Here is a 21079-nt window from a genome sequence, read left to right as displayed (position 1 = left end):
TCAATCTCCACCCTGCATAGATACCAGTGTTCTGATTTCTATCACCAGAGGTAAGTTTTGCCTGTTCTTGAATATCAACAGAATCATACAGTATTTACTTTTTTCTCTCCAGTTTCTTTTACTTCTCAGTGTTTTCCAGATCCATTCATGCTGTTGCATGGATCACATCAGTTCATTACTTTTTGTTGCTGAGTAGTATCTACCATGGGGCTTCCCCGATAGTTCAGCAGTACAAAATTCACCTCAATGCAGGAGACACAGCAGATGTGGGTTTGATTTCTGGGTCAGGAAGATCCCCTGGAGGAGGAAATGGCAACCCACTACAGTATTCTTGCCTGGAAAATCCCATGGACAGGGGAGCCTGGCAGGTTACAGTCCACAGGGTAGCAAAGAGTTGGACACGACTGAGCAGGCGTGCGTGCAAGAGTATCCACCATATGGCAGTGCCTTGATTTGTTTCTCTCTTCACCTACTGAGGCGACTTTTAGGGTTGTTTTTGTCTATTATGTATAAAGCTGCTATAAATATGTTTTTGTCATGAGTAAACACCTAGGAGGAGAATTGTTATGTAACAGCATTGAACTTCATTTTTACTTTATTTTTTAAAAAATCCTCCAAGTGATTCTGATGATCAGCCACATTTGAGAACTCCTAAGGTGGCAAAAGATCAACCTGGGTGATTTGGCTGATGATCTGCTCAGCTTTTGTTTCTCTGTGCAGGTGTCAGAGACGACTTCTCTCACCAGGGAAGCATCTTGTATTCCCAATCTTGGCTGCCTAGCTCTCCTCTCCCACACTTGCCAATTTCTTACCAGAGAAGAGAGTTCCCAGCCAAGGATCCCCTTGACTCTGTCATCCTAAAAGCATTCCAGGAAGCACTGAGGGTGTGAAGGAAGTCAGATGAGGCTGCCAACCTACCAAAGACTTGCTCTAACCTTGGGATCGCTTGATCAGGATGAAAGGCCAACCCTTAAGCCCCTTGGGAGTGGGAGAGTTAGCCCTTTCCCTCTGGGCCACGGTAATACCACCACCTGACACAGGGGCAGGCCTGGGGCCGTTTGGCACTGAGGCCTTCAGTAAACCACGTGGAACTCGAAGAGAAGTGCAGTGGCCAGGGCCCAGTATACTCTTCAGACTCAGGAAGTTAGAGTTAAGACTTGGGTGCTGTAAACCATGATAGGAGATGAAAAACTGTCAAAACAACAGCAATTTTGTTTCAAGGATCATGCTGACTGTTGGCTCAGGAATAATATATTTTCTCTTTCTGAAATTGCTTTTCCTTTGTGGGACTGTGAGAATTTCACGATAGGGATGAAGATATCAGGAATCAAAGTGATGCTCTAATCCAGTGTTTCTGAATGGTGTTCCATGTGTTTGGTACTCAGGATGATTTCAGGGATTTTACAGGTGAGTGTGATTAAACATAAATATTTGTTTTAGCACATAGTCAAGAAAATAAAACTGGCACCATAAATATGTGGTTTCGTGGATGTATTGCTTAGCATGGAGCCAAGTTATTATTCAGAAAAAAAAGAGATTAAGTATATAATAGGACAGGAGATACACAGGTGTGACAAAAAGTATGAAGGTGGAGATGATTTAGAAAACTATCAAACTATGCATGTGATAGATGAACAAAGCAAGGTCTTGAGATGCCGATGACCTGCTCACCATCAGACTTCCTCAGAGCTAGGACAGATGACCCAAGTTGCCTGCTTTCTGCCCATTCCGCTAACCTGCTCTTCCCTCTTGTAAGGAGGGAAAGTGTGTCTCCAGGCCATGTCTTTAGCCCATGGATTCAAAGTCAGATGCATTTCCAGTAACCTCCTTCAGTCTGCTCAGGCCACAAAGTCAGGAGGGGTCCATAATAAAACTAGGCTCTAGGAAACCTGAGCTGATGAGAAGGAACCAGCCTTCTACAGAATAAGCACCAGAATCTTGGTAACTCCTCATATGAATTCTCCAGGGGCAAGTACAGGAGAAAAGTAGCATGGGCAGCTGGTTTCCCCATCCCTGCCCCTCATCCTTCCAGAAGATTAAAAATAGCCTCTAAGTCAAGGCACTTGAGCATGAGGGTCCTTTGTGGGTAGTCTACCTTTGCACAGATTTTTGAGGTCACAGGGAAGGCTCTGATTATTCACAGAAACAGCTTCAGGCTGCTGGAAACATGTAAGGCACATCTTCCCAGATGACTGTTATCTTTGAATCTTCACAGATCCAATAGAGAGCTGTAGAGGAGGCAAGTCAGTCAGCATTTACTGAGCCCATGGCACTGAGGGTGAAAAGTGCAGGCACTGGAAATGCAGGCTTGGATTTGAACTTTTTCAGCTGGCAGTATTACTGACAGTGGGAAAGAGGATCTGTTACTGCATTGGTCGACTGGACTCGTGCTGGGGTCCTAGCCCAGACCAAGACCCTTTGTCCCGGCCAGGAGGTTATTTTTCCAATCAGATACGTGTAGCTGATAATGAAACTGATGCTGAGACTGGAGCAGCTCTAGCTTTATTCAGCAGCCAAAGAATAGAAAAGCAGGAACCTAGCTCACAAATCAACTTCTCACCCCATTTCCAGCGGAGACACCAAATATGGGAGGGTCAAGGTAAAAGGGAGGGAATTAAAAAGAGTGGGGGGAATATTCATCTGAGAACAGGAGTGTGGTTTGGATCCAGAAGGCAGCTCTCCTTTTCAGCCCTTCTACGGGCTTTTCAGTTGTCATGGCAATTGTCGACTGTTGTGGCACTGACAGATATGTCATTTAGCATGCTAGCGTATTAAAATGAGAATATAGAGGCTCAAGGTCTACTGAAAGTCAAGTCTTCTGCCATCTTGGGCTTAGTTGGTTCTAACCAGTTGTTTTTTCCCTCTTTGTAGCTTCCTCCTGAACCTGAGATAAGAATAATTGGTTTCTATTTAAGAAAGGGACGGTATGATTCTGGGGCAATAACCCTGGTAACAGAGCCACGTTACTGTTTCTCTTCCCTGAATGGGATCTCGTGTCCCTTACTAAGGCGACCCCAGCTTCTGCAGTCTGGGAGCCACTGGACCTTCCTCTGCGTCACCCTCTGGGTGTTGAGTCGTGTGTGACCTGCTAGCCCATCCTTGGAGGAAGTCTCAGGCATCCTAGTACACGACCCCATCTAACCTCTGTCACCTTAAAAAGATGCACAACATGAGATTTGTGAGTTAAGTTTGATTTGGGACAGAATGAGGACTGCAGCCTGGGAGATGGCACCTCAGATAGCTCTGAGAAGCTGCTCCACAGCTGCAGTCATCATTTTGCCCCCAAATAAAACTTAACTCACAACTCTTATGTTGTGCATCTTTTTTAAGTTGTCACCTCAAAGAAGGCCTAGGGGAATATACCATATGTAAAATTTCCTGGTCAGCCTTACAAGAGCTCAGCACTGAGGAGGACAGGCCTTATCCTGGGGTCAAATCGGAGTCTGAGGGTGAATTCCTCTGCCCCCACCTCCTGTCCTTGCTCTGGTCCTTGGGAATGGGAGCCCTAAGCATTTGAGAATGGATAAGTTAAACCAGTAACTGCAGTTCCAAAGCTTCTCCTGTCCTACGTAGGCATGGAGAATTCTTAGTTGAGCAATTTACCTTAGTGTGTTCTTAGGATATCCAGGGTTGGCTTGGGAACCTGATTTGAGTGGAAGCAGATAGTTGAACACCTCTACAGTAGAAAATAATAAGAAAATTTCAGGTACCTGCTGTGAGCTCAGTGAGCGATGTGAGGTCAGGAGGGAGGGGAACCAGATAAGACCTTCAGACTGAGCTCTAAGGATAGAAGATGATGAAAATCGGACCACAGGTTGCTCTTATTCTGAGCAATGGGGTGTTTGACCTCTGTTACCCTCAGACCTTCAGTAAAACTTGCTGTCCCTGCCAGTGTTGATGGTGACTTATTCTCATGCATGAAGTGGGTGGGACTCCACATGAGAGCGACACAGGTGAGGTGGGCAGAGAAGCCCCCAGATCAGAGGGTTACCCTAAGAGCTGGGACTGAACTGGGGCACAACCCACAAAGCTTCCTCTCTGAAATAGAATTGAGGCCATTAAAATATGAAATGGGGTGGGGTGAGGTGAGGGTGAGGGAGTGGAGGGGGGCACACACTGAGGTGGGCCTCACTTTGTAAGAGTGGTTCAGACCCTGGGATGGTCTGCCTTCCCCTAACCACAGAGCGCTAACCAGGAACTTAGGAGTCTCCTGGTCATACTCTGATCCCATCCTTGGCTTTCACTGGTTAGACCAGGCCTGGGAACCTCTCACCTGGGGCAATGAGTCTCTGTTCTTCGTGTTTTGGTCTTGAAATGGAAGAGTGCTTGAGGTCAGGCTGTCTTCCATGACTGAGGCTGTGAAAAGTAAAACTCATAGGTTATGTCAGCAGCCACACTTCCTGTCTTGTGGGAAAAGCCACTGCAATGAGAAGGAAAGATGCTGATGTCCTGAGAGGACACGAGGTGAGCATGGAATCCTGGTAACTGTCAGGCCTCAGATCCGCAGCTGTGTCACTGCCTAAAGAACCCCTCTCCCTGAGGTTGGTCTTTACCACTTCCATCCAGAAGTGCCCACTGGACACCAAATACCATCTGCCCACCCCCTCCTCTGGAGGGCCCCTCCCTCCACAAGTTGGGAGCTTAGATGAGGACAAAGGGAAACATCCAGCTTAGGATTGGAGTCCCTCAGCTCCTGCATCACAGCTCCCGCTTCCACAAATTTCATTTGTTTACCTGTTTGCTTTATCATCCCTTTCCCCTGGGAAAATGTAAAGTTCCATTCTATCTTGTTTAACATGGTAACCCTATTGCTTAGAAGGTAGTAGGTGCTTATGGCTCATTGAATAAGTAAATGAAGAAATCAGACTTGAAATCAAGCCACTGTAAACCCATACAAGATCACGATTGCCGCAGAAAGATCTTGGTGCTAGACAGTTCAGTTGAAATTTGTGTCCAAGCTCTCTGAGCATCGACTGAGTGCATGTGCTGGGGGCCAGGCTGGGTAATACAATCAGTGCTTCATAGACCACAGATAAAGAGCCAGAGGCCAAGTATGAAAAATGGGCTCTTGGGAGGAGGAGTCCTTTAATGCAAATTACAAAGGTTTCCAACAGGACTAGGGAACTGAAAGGCAGCTGTAATTAGAAAGCATAGGCATTCAAAGCTGCCTGGAGGTCAGAGGGGCTGGGCTAGCAGGCTGGGGAGCTGGACAGGAAATGGACACAGAGGCACTGCAGTTCTGGGCTGACATAATTGGACAGAGATCAGCAGCCAGTTGCCATGGTAGCAGCCAATCTGAGGGGCTGCTTCTGTGGCGTGGAGTCAAGGTTTCTAAAGAAGGGGCTAAAAAAGCTGCCTTTGTTCCCACTCTGAGCAAGTTGCCGTCAAGATCCCTGTGGGGGTGATGCAACTTGGGGCCTGAGCCAACAAGTGCTGACCGCTGGGACCAGGATGGGGCCACGTGAGGACCCAAGGGGGTTGGCTGGGGCCGGTGGAACTCACTGTGGTCATTTCCTGGAGCTGTTGGTATCTCCCAGTATAGAGTAGTGGCCAAGACTTGGGTTTCAGCATCCAAGAGGGCAGTGGTCAGATGACACTTTGGCCTGTTAGCAGCAGTGTGACTCTAGGAACAAGGGAGCCTCAGTTTCCTTACATGTAAAGAGAGACTATAGCACCTTTCCTCCAGGGAAGTTGCGAGGATTGAGAGAAGAGATATATTCACACATTCAACGAGTGGTAGATACTATTGTCATCCTTTTGACACATGACACAAACTGCTTCTCAGCAACTTCTCCAAAGGCTATTTAGCTTCTGGGGAGTAAAAGCAAAGTTTTTGCTTCTTTAGGGATACCAAAAAGGCAGCCAACAAAGCCTCAAAAACTCCAGGAGGTGACCAGTTAGACCAACAAAATGGTGTTTAAAAAGAAAACATTTTTAAAGTAGTCTTGAGAGCTGTGAGCCCTCAGAGAGCCCTTGTCCTTTGTTCTTCTGGCCAATTTGTGGGCCTGGATGGGATACAAAGATGAGGCCATCCCTCCCTTTTCCTTCCCCTGCAGAAGATAGAACACAGAGGAGGAGGCCCTGAAGGGAGGTGGGGGTAAGGGGCAGAGGAGGTGATTTGTTTAGAGACCAGGACAGACCAGAGGCAGACAGAACCAGGGCACGACTGTGGTCCAACCCCCCACCCCCACCCCCTGCCTTCTCACCCTCCCCAGAAGACATGCTGGGAGATGCAGACATCCCTGTTTGGACTCTGGCACAGTCCTCTGTTGCTATGGCAACTCAGTGGGCTCTCTGGTGGGTGGAGGAAGGCAGCCGCTGTGTGGTAATCAGCATTGGAGACAGCAGCTCTGCCCTTTCCCTGAGGCAGTCGAGGCGTTTCTGAGTGATGGGGAGCCGTTCCCTCTGCCCTCTCCGGAAGCCGTTGGAGGCCCCTGAGACTTCAGGGCTGTCACTCCTGGCTCCCATCTACACCTGTCTCACAGGGAGGAATAAGGCTCCAGTGTGGAGACAGAGCTCCCTGGGGACCCCACCCTGGAAGTGTCTCCACAGACCATACATTGTCCTGGAAATTCCTCCTCATTTTCCTGGTTGATCTGTCCATCCATATTTCTTGTGCCTACTGTGCCAGGGGAAGGGGGCAAAACAGTGAACAAGACAGAGCACCTGCCCTCAGGGAGCTCACGGTTTTATGGGGGGAAGACAGTAACAAATGAACACAGAGACTTGGAAGGTGGTAAACAGGGCAAGATGAAACAGGGCAATTGGTGGGGGTCGGCTGAGCTAGAGTGGGTGGTTGGGGAAGGTCTTTCTAAGCAGAAATTGTCAAGCTGAGAAGGAGCCATGGAGTTGTCACAGCGTACGAGGAATGTTCCAGGGTTTTAGAGGAAGAGAAAGGAATCGAGTTGTGAGAGCAGCGGGGGATGGAGCTTGAGAGGCAGCTGCGGGATCACAGCCTCTCCCCAGAGCCTGGATTGTACTCTGAAGGCAACAGGAAGCTCTGATGGGTTTTAAGTAAGAGAGGGAAGTGATCTGACTTAGATTTTCAAATGGCTTTGCTAGCCTGCTAGACGATGGAATGCAGGATGGCAAGAGAAGAAGCCAGGGGTCCAGCAAGGATTGGCTGCAGTGGCCTTGCTGCATGGGGCTGGCCTGGGGAAGGGGTATGTATAGAGAAGCCCCAACAGGGCTTGCTGGGGGTCTGATGGGGGGAGGGGAGATAAGGGAAAGGTGAACTCACAGATGGACTCCCAGGTATCTGCCTTGAACCCCTGACTGGGTGCAGATGCCATCTGTGAAGGGATGGGTAGCAGAGGGCAAAGAAGGGGAAGGTTGTACTGAATCTCTGCCTTGTGGCCTGGAGGAAGCGCGTTTAAGTTGCCCAAGTACGTCTTTTACCATTCTTCGTGAAACCCCTGAGAACTAGTGCTTTTCACAAGCAACATTTCTAAGAAGTTAAACTGAAGGAAGCTTTTCTATAACTAATAGGAAAAAAAGTAATATTTAAAAAGCCAGATGCTAGTTGATCCCTGGGTTGGGAAGTTCCCCTGGAGGAGGGCATGGCAACCCACTCCACTATTCTTGTCTGGAGAGTCCCCATGGACAGAGGAGCCCTGCAGGCTACGGTCCATGGGGTTGCAAAGAGTCAGACACAACTGAGTGACTAAGCACAGCACAGCACATGTCCCAGAGTGGTGGCAGAACTCAGGGCAGTAACAGCTTTTCTGAGCGGTAAAGGCCTCAATGCATCATTTCCCAGCATGAGAGATGGTGTCATAATGGATGCCCAGATGCATATCCAGGGACTGTGCTAAGCACTTCAAATACATTTTGGTGCAATCCCTGTCACATACTAAGAAACTGGAGCTGAGAGAGGCTGAGTAACATGCCGGAGGCCACATAGGCAGTGGTAGCAGAGCCTGGATGTGAACAGATAGGGCCTGTCAGCCACTCCATAAGACCAGGAGAGGTCAACTATGGGGTTGAATAAGAAGAAAGTAGTAGGAGTTGAGAAGTTGTTCCCTGGATGGTGAAACCGAAAGAAATCTGGGGAGATGGAAGAGGGCATTCGAAGAGAGGAGGTGACCTGGCAAGTTGCCATGAGGCCAGAGCCTGAGAAGTTCAGTCAACAGCTCCGCCAGGGAACAGTGGTCATGGAGTTGTTCAGAAGAGTGGTGCCTGGTATTTGTTGTAATATTTTCTGTTTGACATTGTGTTGTGACCCTTCTCCTTTACCCACAAACGGCAGAAGAACGTTGGTATTTGGGAAAACTAAAGAAGGAATAGCAGCAATGATGAGCATGGAGAGAGGTATGAGAGCCGAGAGGCCAGGAGCAGATTCAGGAACAGGACAGGGACAGGACGTAACCACATCACTGCCTAGTGTAGATCCCTGAACTTTCTTTTTGGAGGGTAATTTGGGAGTATCTCTTAAAATTTTAAATGTGTATATATATATGCTTTACCTCAAAAATTCCTCTTCTCTGTTTTAGAAAATTTGTCTTTACCTGTGCATAGTTTTCACATACAGCATTTGGTGTAGTAACAAAAAATCAGAAACAGCCTAAATGTTCTTTCAGAGGAAAATCCATCCATAAAGTATGGTACACCCATTCAGTGGAATCAGAATGTGGTGATTACAGAGAACAATGTAGATCTGCATACCTGAAAGGGGAAATAGGCCAAGACAAAAATGTCAAATGAGAAAAGCAGGTTGTAGAGTACAAAGAATACATCCCCTGTAGGAAAACAGCAAAAACAACTTTCCCATAAAACAAAAGACACAAAATGCCAAATTGGCCACAGTGGATACTTAGGAGTAGAGAGTGGATATTGCTTAACATTTTTTTCTAGCAAAAAATATATTCATGTTGTTGCGGTCCAGAGAAGGCCACCCCAAAATGTGCCTTTATGGCATATTGATTCTTTTGAATTAAAATCACTTTAGAAACAGTCAGTGCAAGAGGGACTTCCATGATAGCTCAGTTGGTAAAGAATCCGCCTGCAATGCAGGAGACCCTGGTTCAATTCCTGGGTCAGGAAGATCCGCTGGAGAATGAATAGGCTACCCACTCCAGTATTCTTGGGCTTCCTTGTGGCTCAGCTGGTAAAGAATTTGCCTGCAATGCAGGAAACCTGGGTTTGATCCCTGGGTTGGGAAGATCCCCTGGAGAAAGAAAAGGCTACCCACTCCAGTATTCTGGCCTGGAGAATTCCATGGACTGTATAGTCCATGGTGTCACAAAGACACAACTGAGCGACTTTCACTTTCAAAGCAAGAGGGACACCCTAACTTTCCTGTTTTGTCTCCCTGGAAGCAGGAAATCCATCTCACGTGAAAGATGCCCTCCCTGCATCTGGAGGTAGAAGGACGCCCTTATCACCAAAGATAGAAGGTCAGGCCAAGAAGCCTGTATATACAAACCTTTACTGCCCTAAGTCCAAACTGGCTTTTTAGATTCTTCACTAATTGATCACCCCAAACCTACTTTCTTTGTCCTGTCAGTTCCTTGCACATTATTGTTAGTCTAAAATCTATAAAAGCTGCCTGCTTTGGCCACTTCTCAGGTCCCATTTCTATGGGACCTCCATGTGCATGAATTGAAATTTGTTTCTTCTTCTCCCTTAATCTCTCTTGTGAATTTTATTTTTAGTCCAGCCACAAGAACTCAAGAGGGGTAGAAGGAGAAATTTCCTGCTCCCCAGTGATATAGTTCCTGTGTAATTGAAAATGATGAAGATCTCTAAAAATAAAAAAGTGTCCCTGAGTAACATGAAGAGGAGGGCTGGCACTGACTGATTTAGGTAATGACTCAATTTCTCCCAGTGCTCCTCAGAATACTCTTTCATTGATCCAGGAATCTTCTGGAGGTTGTGATAGAGTACCTCTTCAGGCAGGTCATTTCCTAGTTTACTGTCCAAGTTTTGGGGATAATAAAATACTCATTTATTATTATTTTGCATTGTAGTTAGTTTATATAACAGGATTGAAGTTTTCAAAGCATAGCTGAGAATGCTTCCCGTTGCTGCCTGCCCAGGAAGCACACTGAATACCCAGCCATTCCAGTCCTTCGGTGGAGTGAGTCAGGACCTACATAAATATACATGAACAAGACATATACCCTACTGTGTATCAGATGGAGCCTATACTCTTGTAATGTCCTGGTTTAAGTATCACAAGCCATCCTCCCTTGCAGGAGTGTGTGTGTATACACGCACACGCACACTTCACACACTCTCACAAGTAAGTACTCTTTCCATCAGGTACCAAGGACAACAGGAAGCTGTTAAAGGGTTTTGAGCAAAGGAATGACCCAGTCAGACGTATGTTATTAAAAGATCTCAGCTTGCAGCGCAGAAAATGGAAGGGGTTACAGAGAGGCCAGAGTGGGTGAGGGGAGGAAAGGTAGGAGGGGAGAAAGGGGAGGGGAGGTACTGCTACGGTCCAGGCTGGAAGTGTTGGTGCGGATGACGTGTGAGCATGGTGAGATAACAAACGAGCTGTCGTTTGTAAACGCCTTACGTGGGGACTCACCTTGACCCCTGTGTCAGCCCTTTGCAGCTCCACCCCACACTCTCCTCGGGGTAGAGATGACAGGTTCTCTTTAGAACAGCCAAGAAGAGGGAAGGAAGGTTGTGCTCTGGTTGCCCCAGCTCTTGCAGTGAGGAGGAAATGTGAGTCATGCTAGAGCCCCAGTGGCTCCGGATTGCAGACCTCTAATGTGTCACTGATGAAGGGGCTTGTGGAACTGACACACAGGTGAAGGCAGAGTCAGACAGAGTTTGACACAGGGGCAGGATCATCCCCCCTTTTCCTTGCATTTATTTCAGTTCAACTCAGCTCTCTTCTTCAGAAGAGAAGCTCTAATGGAGCCGCAGAGTGAGAGACATATGAGACCCCAGCCTGAATAAGAGGGAGGATCCTGGGGCTTAGCCCTTCACCTCTTTGAACCTCAGCATCTATAAAATAGTGATGATCATCCCTCTTGTGGAATTTAATATGAACAAATTGCTAAATGCTCTCTGGTAGCACAGAAAACCACAGTCTCATAAAGTGGTGATGGTTCAGGCTGTGCTCCTAGTACCTCTCTGATGAGTGACGAAGAGGGTGAGTGGGTGGGGCTCTAGACTACTCCCTTCCCTGTTTCAGGGAGGGCAGCCCCACTCCAAAATATTGGAATGTGGAGACTTCCCTGGCAGGTGGTAGTTAAGGCTGGTTAAGTGATTAAGACTTCTTGTTTTCAGGGGGCACAGGTTTAACCCTTGGCTGGAGAACTAAGATCCCACATGCCGTGAGGGGCAGTCAAAAAAAGCAAAAAAGATTAAAAAAAATTGGAACACTGAGTAAGATTTCATCTTCACAAAAAGTTCTGCTGCTAAAACAGCTTCAAAATCTCTATTACAAAGCTTTCCTCACTGGGTAATTCAGGTGTCTGACCTGAACAGAGGGATGGCAAGTAAGTCAACAACCATATCTGAATCCTGTGCCTGAGGCAGACATCACTAATCAATCACAGGCCCTTTCCTGCTGAACCTTAATAAAGCCTCAGGATTATTTATAACATAACACTTCTAGCAGCCAGTTCCACAGTGGGCATATGAGATGAAATCAGTTTTCCACTCTTTGACTTCATTGTAGGTAGACCTTGAGTGTTCAGTTAAATTGAGGGCACTAGATGCTCTAAAACTTCATTTGGATAAAGAAGTTTAAAACTTCTTTGAAATCTTTGGTTTTGTCTTAGTCAGTTTAGACTGCTATATAGCTGCTTAGTCAAACTGAATAAGAGGCCATAGGCTGCGTGGTTTAAACAACAAAGATTTCTCAGTTCTGGAGGCTGTAAGTCTGAGACCAGGGTTCCAGCATGGTTTGGTTCTGGTGAGGGCTCTCATCCTGGCTTACAGATGTTGCCTTCTTGCTGTCTTCTCATATGGCAGAGAATAATACCTCTCAGGATTTTTCCTGTAAGGGCACTGATTCCATCATGGGGGCTCCACCCACGGGACCGCATTACTTCCCAAAGCCCCCATTTCATTGGGGATTAGAGCTTCAGCATATGAATTTGGGGGGGACAGAAACATTCAGTCTGTAGCAGTTTTTGGACTTTGTTTTACCACAATGTATATTAGAAAATAAGGTCAGTTACTTTTGGTCAGTTACAGACTGCCCTTCATCCTAGTGTGCTGAACCCTCCTCTCATTTTACATGTGCAAATCATACTCATCCTTTAAATCCTAATTCAAATGCCACCTAGTTACCTCCTCCATGAAGCTGAATATTCTTCTCTGATTTTACCACAGCATTCTTTCTGCTTTGTTCATGGTATTTCATTCCTTAATTTTTTTCTATAAATGCTGTACATTCCCATCTAGACAGAGAGTGCTACCTTCATTCACATTTGTATTGCTCCAGAGTAGCCCAGTAACCTAGTAAATATTTGCTGAAAGAATATATCAATGTAAAACAATCTGAATACTACCTAAAAGGCTATTTCATTTTGTTGAACTACAAACTGAAGTGTCCTTGGGTTCTGTTGGTGAATTGAAAGAAGTTGCTAAAATGGAAATGAAGACAAGTGATCTCTGTTTTGTTCATTCTTCACTAATGTCTAGAACAGTACTGGTATACAGGGTAGACCCTCAATATATTTCAGCTAAATGAATAAAAGAATGAATGAATGAATAAAATATGGTTTGAGACAATACTGTAGCCTGACAATGACTTCTCTTGTGTTTGTCTCACATGAGGTAAGATGTTAGATAATTAACAAGGTCTAGCCACTTCATGGCAAGCCACTCCAGTACTCTTGCCTAGAAAATCCCATGGATGGAGGAGCCTGGTAGGCTGCAGTCCCTGGGGTCGCTAAGGGTTGGACACGACTGAGCGACTTCACTTTCACTTTTCACTTTCACACACTGGAGAAGGAAATGGCAACCCACTCCAGTGTTCTTGCCTGGAGAATCCCAGGGACGGGGGACCCTGGTGGGCTTCTGTCTATGGGGTCGCACACAGTCGGACACGACTGAAGTGACGCAGCAGCAGCAGCAGCAGCCACTTTTGACACCAGCTGGACATTTGCCTGGTTATTTGTACAGAAACTTGCACATTTCACATTTTTTCAGTTAAGAGTTGGAGGGCCACTCCTGTCTTCTGAGATGGACCGCATTCTGCCTATGAAATGTTTCTCTCTCTAAGTAAACTTGCCTTCACTTTAAAAAAAAAAGACTTGTGGGAGGGAGAGATTATTGACATGTGACTTCCATCTCTAATTAGAAGTTATTATTCTTGCCTTGTGCAAATCTGAGTAGATGTGGTCCTTTTAAAGGATGAAAATATTCTGTATTTTTTCAACTTATATTTGTTATCAAAATAGCTTCTAAAAATTCTGTTACTTACCCTATGTTTGGCTAATGAAGATTTCCATCTTCCAGGGTCATCTGTTCAAGAGAGCAACTAATGGATTTTCAGTTTCTCTTTTGCTCTATGAAATTGATAGTTTGCTCTCAAGCAAGATTGATAGTTTGGTGGTTTGCTTTACTGCTCGTTTTGTACTTACTGTTGGAGAAATCCATGTTCAGATTGATGTGGCAGCATTCCCAATGTCCAGGCAAAATATTGATCAGAAAGATGTAATCCATTGTCTAGCATGTCATAGGTGCTTGAGTAAACATCATATCTTTGTATTTAGTCATTCGACAGATGTTGATCTGCTGTCTGCCCTCCATTGGAAATTACCAACATTAAATTCAGTATCTGGGCTTCCCTGGTGGCTCAGTGGTGAAGAATATGCCTGCCAATGCAGGAGATCCCCGAACCTGGAAAATCCCACATGCCAAAGAGCAACTAAGCCCACTCACCACAATTATTGAGCCTGTGCTCTAGAGCCTGGAAACTGCAACTCCTGAAGCCCACATGCCTTAAAGCCCGTGATCTGCAACAAGAGAAACCACCTCAACGAGAAGCCTGCGTACCACAACGAAGAGTAGCCCCCAACTTGCTGCAACTAGAGAAAGTCTGAGCAGCAAAAAGACCCAGCACAGCCATAAATAAATGTTTAAAAATTCAAGATCTGAGAATATTACTGGTGCTGTCTCTCAGAGTTGAGTTGGCTGTTTAATGTGGGCCTTAAACAGCCAATTGTTTTTTGCTTGTCTGGCCTAGTACTGCCAAATGTTTCAATTTAAGCCGTAAAACTAAAGAGAACTTAATCTGACTTTAATATTTGTCATCAACAGGGGCTCAGTACTGTGCTAAAAAGTCCTGAGTAGAGATTTTATTGGGCCCTTCGCCTATTCAAACTAGTGTATAACCATTAACTAGTTAATCCAAATCGGTCCTCTGGGAGGCCTGGCAGAGCCATTATCTTTACATCTCTGGGAGCCACGTGGCTTTGCTTAGGCTGTAGGGAGTAAGGTCAGAGCTGGTTTACCATGGAGGAGGCCTGGAGTTCAGCTCTTCTTTGCCAGAATTGGTCAACTGCACTCTCCCAATGCACTCAAAGGCATTGGCACATCTGTCTTTATTTTTCCCACAGAAGAGGAGCTTCCTTTTGCTACCTTCAAGCCCAGTCCACTGGTGACCTTATTCCAATTGTCCTCTCTTCTTGAATACCCTGCCTCAAAGATGATGCCTTTTGGTAAAAAGTGCTTTCCATTGAAAGTAAGACTTGATGGCCTTCTATCTCAAAAACCATACCAAATTCATGTGCAGACATCAACAGCTACAGCCTTGGAGTCAGGTAACTTGGGTTCAAATCTTGGCTGTGTTACTTTGTAGCCATATGACTTCAAATAACATGCTTAACTTTCACAAACCTCACTTTCCTTTGCTGGAAAGTGGGGGTGTGTTAATAATATTACATAAGTATGGCCACTTCATGCGACGAGTTGACTCACTGGAAAAGACTCTGATGCTGGGAAGGATTGGGGGCGGGAGGAGAAGAGGACGACAGAGAATGAGATGGCTGGATGGCATCACTGACTCGATGGACATGAGTTTCAGTGAACTGCGGGAATTGGTGATGGACAGGGAGGCCTGGCATGCTGTGATTCATGGGGTCGCAAAGAGTCGGAAACGACTGAGCGACTGAACTGAACTGATGGTGACATTGCAAAAATTAAATGACATGGTGTATGGAAGCATTTAGCACATTGCTTGGTGTATAAATGCTCGGTGTATTGTTGTTTCTCAGTTGCTCAGTCATGTCCAACTCTTTGCAACACCATGGACTGCACCATACCAGGCCTTCCTGTCCCTCACCATCTCCCAAAGTTTGCCCAAGTTCATGTCAGCTTGATGTGTAGTAGCTACCAAATTATGAGGCCACCATTACCAATTGCCTCCAGACAGAGAAATAAAAGACTTCTAAATCAGTCACGTCCAGTCTTTTCAACAAAATGCACCTGAAAAATCTACAGATAGAAGAGAAACCAACCTATCAAAGTGACATGGAGCAGATCTGACCTATTTACATATGTGTTGCCTCACACTTGGGGGAGACATGTATGTAATGAAAGAGGGGTATTATAGTACCTAGATACGGCAAAGTGAAGAGAAAGCAGACCCCCTTTGGAGAGATGCATTTATTACCTTTGGGTAGGCTGAGCTGAAGTATAGCTGAGCAACCAGTATTTTGACATTTATCTGTTTTCCTGATGCTTTATGGGTTCTATCTAAAACCAGTCTAATGACCTTCCTACCAAGGCTGAACAATTTGCTGATGGAGCTGCAGGTTGCTGTGGGCCTTTTGTGTGTGTGTGTTTGAGTGGCTTTAATTTCATTTCTGGAATAAAGGAAGTGCAAAGACATTAACTCTGAATCCATCAGAGAAAGAACTCTGTAATTGCAACTTGGCAGCAAAATGTGCTTGTGCTGTGTGCTCTCTAAAAGCCAGTGATGATTAATCCTGCACATTTATCCGAGCCCAAGAGCAGACACGCCATCATGACAACTGCAGAAGGCAAGAGAGGGCTGTGCTTGATCATTACAGCCTTGGGCCTGCTGGATGGACATGGGTAGCAGCATCCACCAGATCTCAGCCAAGAAATCTGGACCTGCACGTCCACTGTGCTAGCCACCAGCCAGGTGTGGCTGTTTAGCACTTGAATTGTGGCTGATGTGAATTGAGACATGCCTCAATTCTAAAAGAGGCCTTGGATTCAAAGACTTAGTATGTTAAAAAGAATGGAAATATCTTTGTATTATGTATGTTAAAGTAATATTTATGGTATGTTGGATTAAGTCATTATATTATTAAAATTAATCTCATCGGCTTCTTTGTACTTCTTTAAAGTGTCTGCTAGAAAATTTTACATATCGAGTGTGGTTTACCTTTGTGTCTGATATTGTATTTGTCTTGGGCACTGCTGCTCTACAGGTTAGGCAGATACCTCTTGGGTTTGTCCCTGGCTCACAATGATTCCCCTTTTCCAAGTGACTACCTTTGTCTTGACCTCGGAGTTCAGTGGCCTCCTAGAAGCCCTGGTGCTGTTTCTGGACCTGACTCAAGTCTGTCAATCAGAGAGCTTCCCTGGGAAGCTGGACTAGGAGCTCATGATTGGAGCTATATCATGTAACATGAGTGGTCATGGTTTTCTGCCCTGCGGTTCAGAAGAGCAGATGGAGCTGATCTTCCAGGAGGAAGGTAAGAATGAAACACGTGTCCATGTTAGAGAGGTAGATGAAGCATGAGGAGTCCTACTGGTGTTTAAGTCTCTGGATGCAGTATAGATTTGGTTCAGCTAGATGTTCATCCTTGGGTCCTATCATCCTGGATTCTTAGCATAAGTGTCAACTTTTTTCATTCCTTCTAACTCAGTAGGCTTCTGACTACCAAAAGAATCTGAATAAGTTATGCTTTAATCTACTTTTTCTTAAAATTTAATTTTATTGTTTTTTATTGCAACGAAGTTGGTTTATAGTGTTAATTACTGCTCTACAGCAGAGTGGTTCAGTTATACATATGTACATTCTTTTCTTAATGTTTTTTATCTGTTATGGTTTATCACAGGATATTGAATATAATTCCCTGTACCATACAGTAAGATCTTGTTGTCTATCCATTCTATGTACAATAGTTTGTATCTGCTAATAACCAGTCTTCAACTCCATCCCTCCCTCTCTCCTTTGTAACCACTCATCTGTTCTCTATCTGAGCCTGAATCTGTTTCATAGATAAGTTCATTTGACTTTTTCTCCATAATGCCAGACTCATAACTAACTACCTTAGAGCTTTTGATAAACCTCCCTCTGTCAGCAATGTTTCCCACCCCCTCACCCCCACCCCAGATCTCTACAGACCTGGATCCTTACAGATCAGATTTTACTTTCAAGGTCACCACCTGCAAGAGGCCTTCCCTGTATACCCCACCTGAGGAGATGTTGTAACTCTATCACATCATCTTCTTTATTTTTATGACCATTTCTTCTATATTGTTCCTCTCCTGCTGCTCCTTCTAAAATGAAGGTACCTTAAGAGCAGGAACGTTGTCTTCATGTCTGTATTTCCAAGTGTCTAGAACAGTGCCTGGTACATTGTAGGCATTCAGTAATCACTTTTTAGGATTGTATTTTTTAATCTAATATTTATAAAGTGCTTCTTATGTGCCAGGCATCATTCTAAGAGCTTTGTTGTTGTTTCAGTCGCTAACATGTCCGTCTCTTTTGCGACTCCATGGACTGTAGCTTGCCAGCCTCCTCTCTCCATGGGATTTCTCAGACAAGAAGATGGGAGTGGGTCGCCATTTACTTCTCCAGGGGATATTCCCAACCCAGAGACTGAACTTTCATCTCCTGCTTGGCAGGTGGATTCTTTACCACTGAGCCACCAGGGAAGCCCACTAAGAACTTTTCAAATGATCAAATAAAGTCCTTAGCTTTCTGTTGTGAATTCATGCTCTCTGAAAGATTTCCAGTTCCCTCTTAATAGGAAGAAGATACTTATTCGTCAAATAATATAAAGTTATGCCCATGTTTCAGGCACTGGGCTGAGTACTTGACAAACAGTATCTTGTTTGACTTCTCATAGTAACCCTATAAGATAATATATTTGCTTGAGACTATATTTGGTTATATATACCTAAATTCCGACAGTGGTGGCTTAACCCACTGAAGATTTGTTTTTCTAATGCAACGTGAAATTTAGAGTATGAGGTCCAGGATTAGGACAGCATCTCTATGAAGTCATCAAGGATCTGGTTTCTTCTGCTTTCTGGCTCTGTCGTTCTTAATATGTGGCTTTTGTAGCTGGGAAGATGGCTACTGCTCCTCTAAAGCACAGTCATTTCTGTGCTTTAGGTGGGAACAGAGGGAGGATTTAAGGGCAGAGAATATATATCAGATGAGTATCTCCCTTTTGATCAGGTATATGCTAATTTTCTTAGAAGTTCCTTGTAATATATAAGAAACGTGTGAGTACTGCTTATATCTCTTTGGTCAAACTGGGTCACATGGCTACCCCTAACTGCAAGGAAATCTGAGAAGTGAGTTTTTTTTGACTGGGTTGGGTCTTCATTGCTGTGCACAGGCTTTCTCTAGTTTCAGTGAGTGGGGGCTACTCTCTAGTTGCTGTGCATGGGTTTCTCATTGAGGTTGCTTCTCTTGTTGCAGAGCATGAGCTCTAGGGCACACGGGCTTCAGTAGTAGTGGTGCTTTGCCTTAGTTGCCCCACAGCATGTGGAATATTCCTGGACCAGGGATCAAACCCATGTCCCTTGTACTGGCAGATGGATTCTCAACCACTAAACCACCAGTGAAGTCTGAGGTGAGCATTTTTAATTGGGCACATTGCTGCCTTGGATAAAATCCAAGTTCTGTTGGTAAACAGAAAAGGAAGTAGATATTATGTAGTGAATTAGTTGTGTTGGCATGGCAAGGTTCTATTATCATATGCTCTGAAGAGTGACAGTCACAAGTACTCTAGGTATTCTGTGTGTTCAAGGTAAATGGAAACGCAAAATGTTCTGAAGTTTGTGTGGAATTTTGGGTGATTGGATTAGGGGGAAAGCATTTTATTTTACAGATGGAGAAACCAAGGTTATAAGTGGCAAAGTGTTTTGCTTAAGACATAGCATCTAAAAAGATTGAAAGGAGAAAAAAGAGACGTAAAACTAAGATTTAAACCCAGCACTAATTCCTAATTTCTTAAAAGTTAGGCTTTCTGAGATTTAAATATAGTTAAATTGTGATTTTTCTGGAATTGTAAAAGCTATCTATTCAAGATAGATTTTCACAGTAAAACATTTATCACTGATTAAGCACTTACTGTATGTGATTTTTAAATGCATTATCTCATTTTGAAAATGGCTTTGTTTTTTATAAATATTCTTAATTGTTGTAAAAAACAAACAAAGTAACACACACCAGAATAGCCCCTTAAGTCCCCAAAACAAAGCAGCCCGAGCAGTATGGAGAAAAATAAGGGGGAAAATATCTTAAGAAATCCCACCAACAGGACTTCCCTGTTGGTCAAGTGGCTAAGACTCCACACTTCCAATGTAGGGTGCTGGGGTTTGATCCCTGGTCAGGGAACTAGATCCCACATGCTGCTACTAAAGATCCCAAATGCCACAGCTAAAATCTGGTGCAACTAAATAAATAAATGTTAAAAAGAAAGAAAAAGAAATCTCAACCCCAGAAGAAACCAAGATTAGCATTTTGGTAAACATCTTCCAAGACATCTCTCTTTGCAGATTCACATATTAGATGCGTGTTTAAATACGTGAGTGGGAGCAGACCGTGTGTTTTCCTATAGACATAAATTGTCCCAGTTGATCATTCCAACAACCTCTAGTCAAAGCTATGGTTTTTCCATTAGTCATGTATGGATGTGAGAGTTGGACCATAAAGAAAGCTGAATGCTGAAGAATTGATGCTTTTGAACTGTGGTGATGGAGAAGACTCTTGAGAGTCCCTTGGGCTGCAAGGAGATCCAACCAGTCCATCCTAAAGGAAATCAGTCCTGAATATTCATTGGAAGGACTGAAGCTGAAGTTCCAGTACTTTGGCCACCTGATGTGAAGAACTAACTCATTGGAAAAGACCCTGATTCTGGGAAAGACTGAAGGCAGGAGGAGAAGGGGGACGACAGAGGATGGGATGGTTGGATGGCATCACTGACTCGATGGATATAAGTTTGAGCAAGCTCCGGGAGTTGGTGATGGACAGGGAAGCCTGGTGTGCTGCAGTCCACGGGGTTGCAAAGAGTCGGACACGACTGAGCGACTGAACTGAACTGAACTGATGGGTTGGGTATTATTATCTCCATTTCATAGGCTTAGGATAGTTAGGTGACATGCCCCAGGACACACAGTTAACAAGTGATAAAATAAGGCTAGTTTCAGTTTTACCTGAACCAACCACCCCAAATCCCTGGCAGAATTAGAATTGGACAAAGCAAAAGTCTTTTTGCCTGAAGAATTTTAAAAATATAGATAGATAATAGATAGATTGCCATACTGTCAAGGCACCTTGGTGATAGGAAAGCACAGCTGGCTCAGTTGACTCAGCAGTTGTCATGAATAACTCATTATGAATAAAATAAAGCATTTTCAGTGCCAGAGACTTCTGAGACATGTTAATCAGAAGTCTGTGTGAAGCAGTGCTGCATTGATGTCACCCAGAGTGACCCCACCTGGCCCCATCAGGGGACTGAGTCTTCTAGGACTGTCAACGTTTCCTGCTTATGATCTTTGCAAGTCATCTTCACTCTGGTGCATTACAGATGGCTTTTTTCATACCATTCCCCTACCCCGAGTTCTGCTGATGCTTTGCTTTGTAGTTGTATCTGCCAGATGTTTTGGACCAGGCTGAAATAATCTTTGGATCTATAGTTTGAGTGAATGAATGAAATAAGGGTCCCTCCTCTCTTTTTGCTGAATAGCTTTATCAACTGCCAAGAGGCCTACTGAAGTCATTTAAAAGATGTTTTGCCATTAATAGGATACTGATTAAATTATGACATGTCCATATGTTGGAAAACCATATGCTGATAAAGCGAATGGGGTGAACCAGGAAAGCGTGCCAAGATGTATTATTTAGTAAGAAGGAAAAAAAACAAACAAACAAGGTGCAGAATATAACATA

The sequence above is a fragment of the Moschus berezovskii genome, chromosome 8 (assembly GCF_049115385.1).
Source record: "Moschus berezovskii isolate FMDL1 chromosome 8, NW_MosBer_1.0, whole genome shotgun sequence".
Lineage (NCBI taxonomy): Eukaryota > Metazoa > Chordata > Mammalia > Artiodactyla > Moschidae > Moschus > Moschus berezovskii.
The sequence above is the reverse complement of the archived record's forward strand: the minus strand, read 5'-3'. Positions refer to the sequence as shown.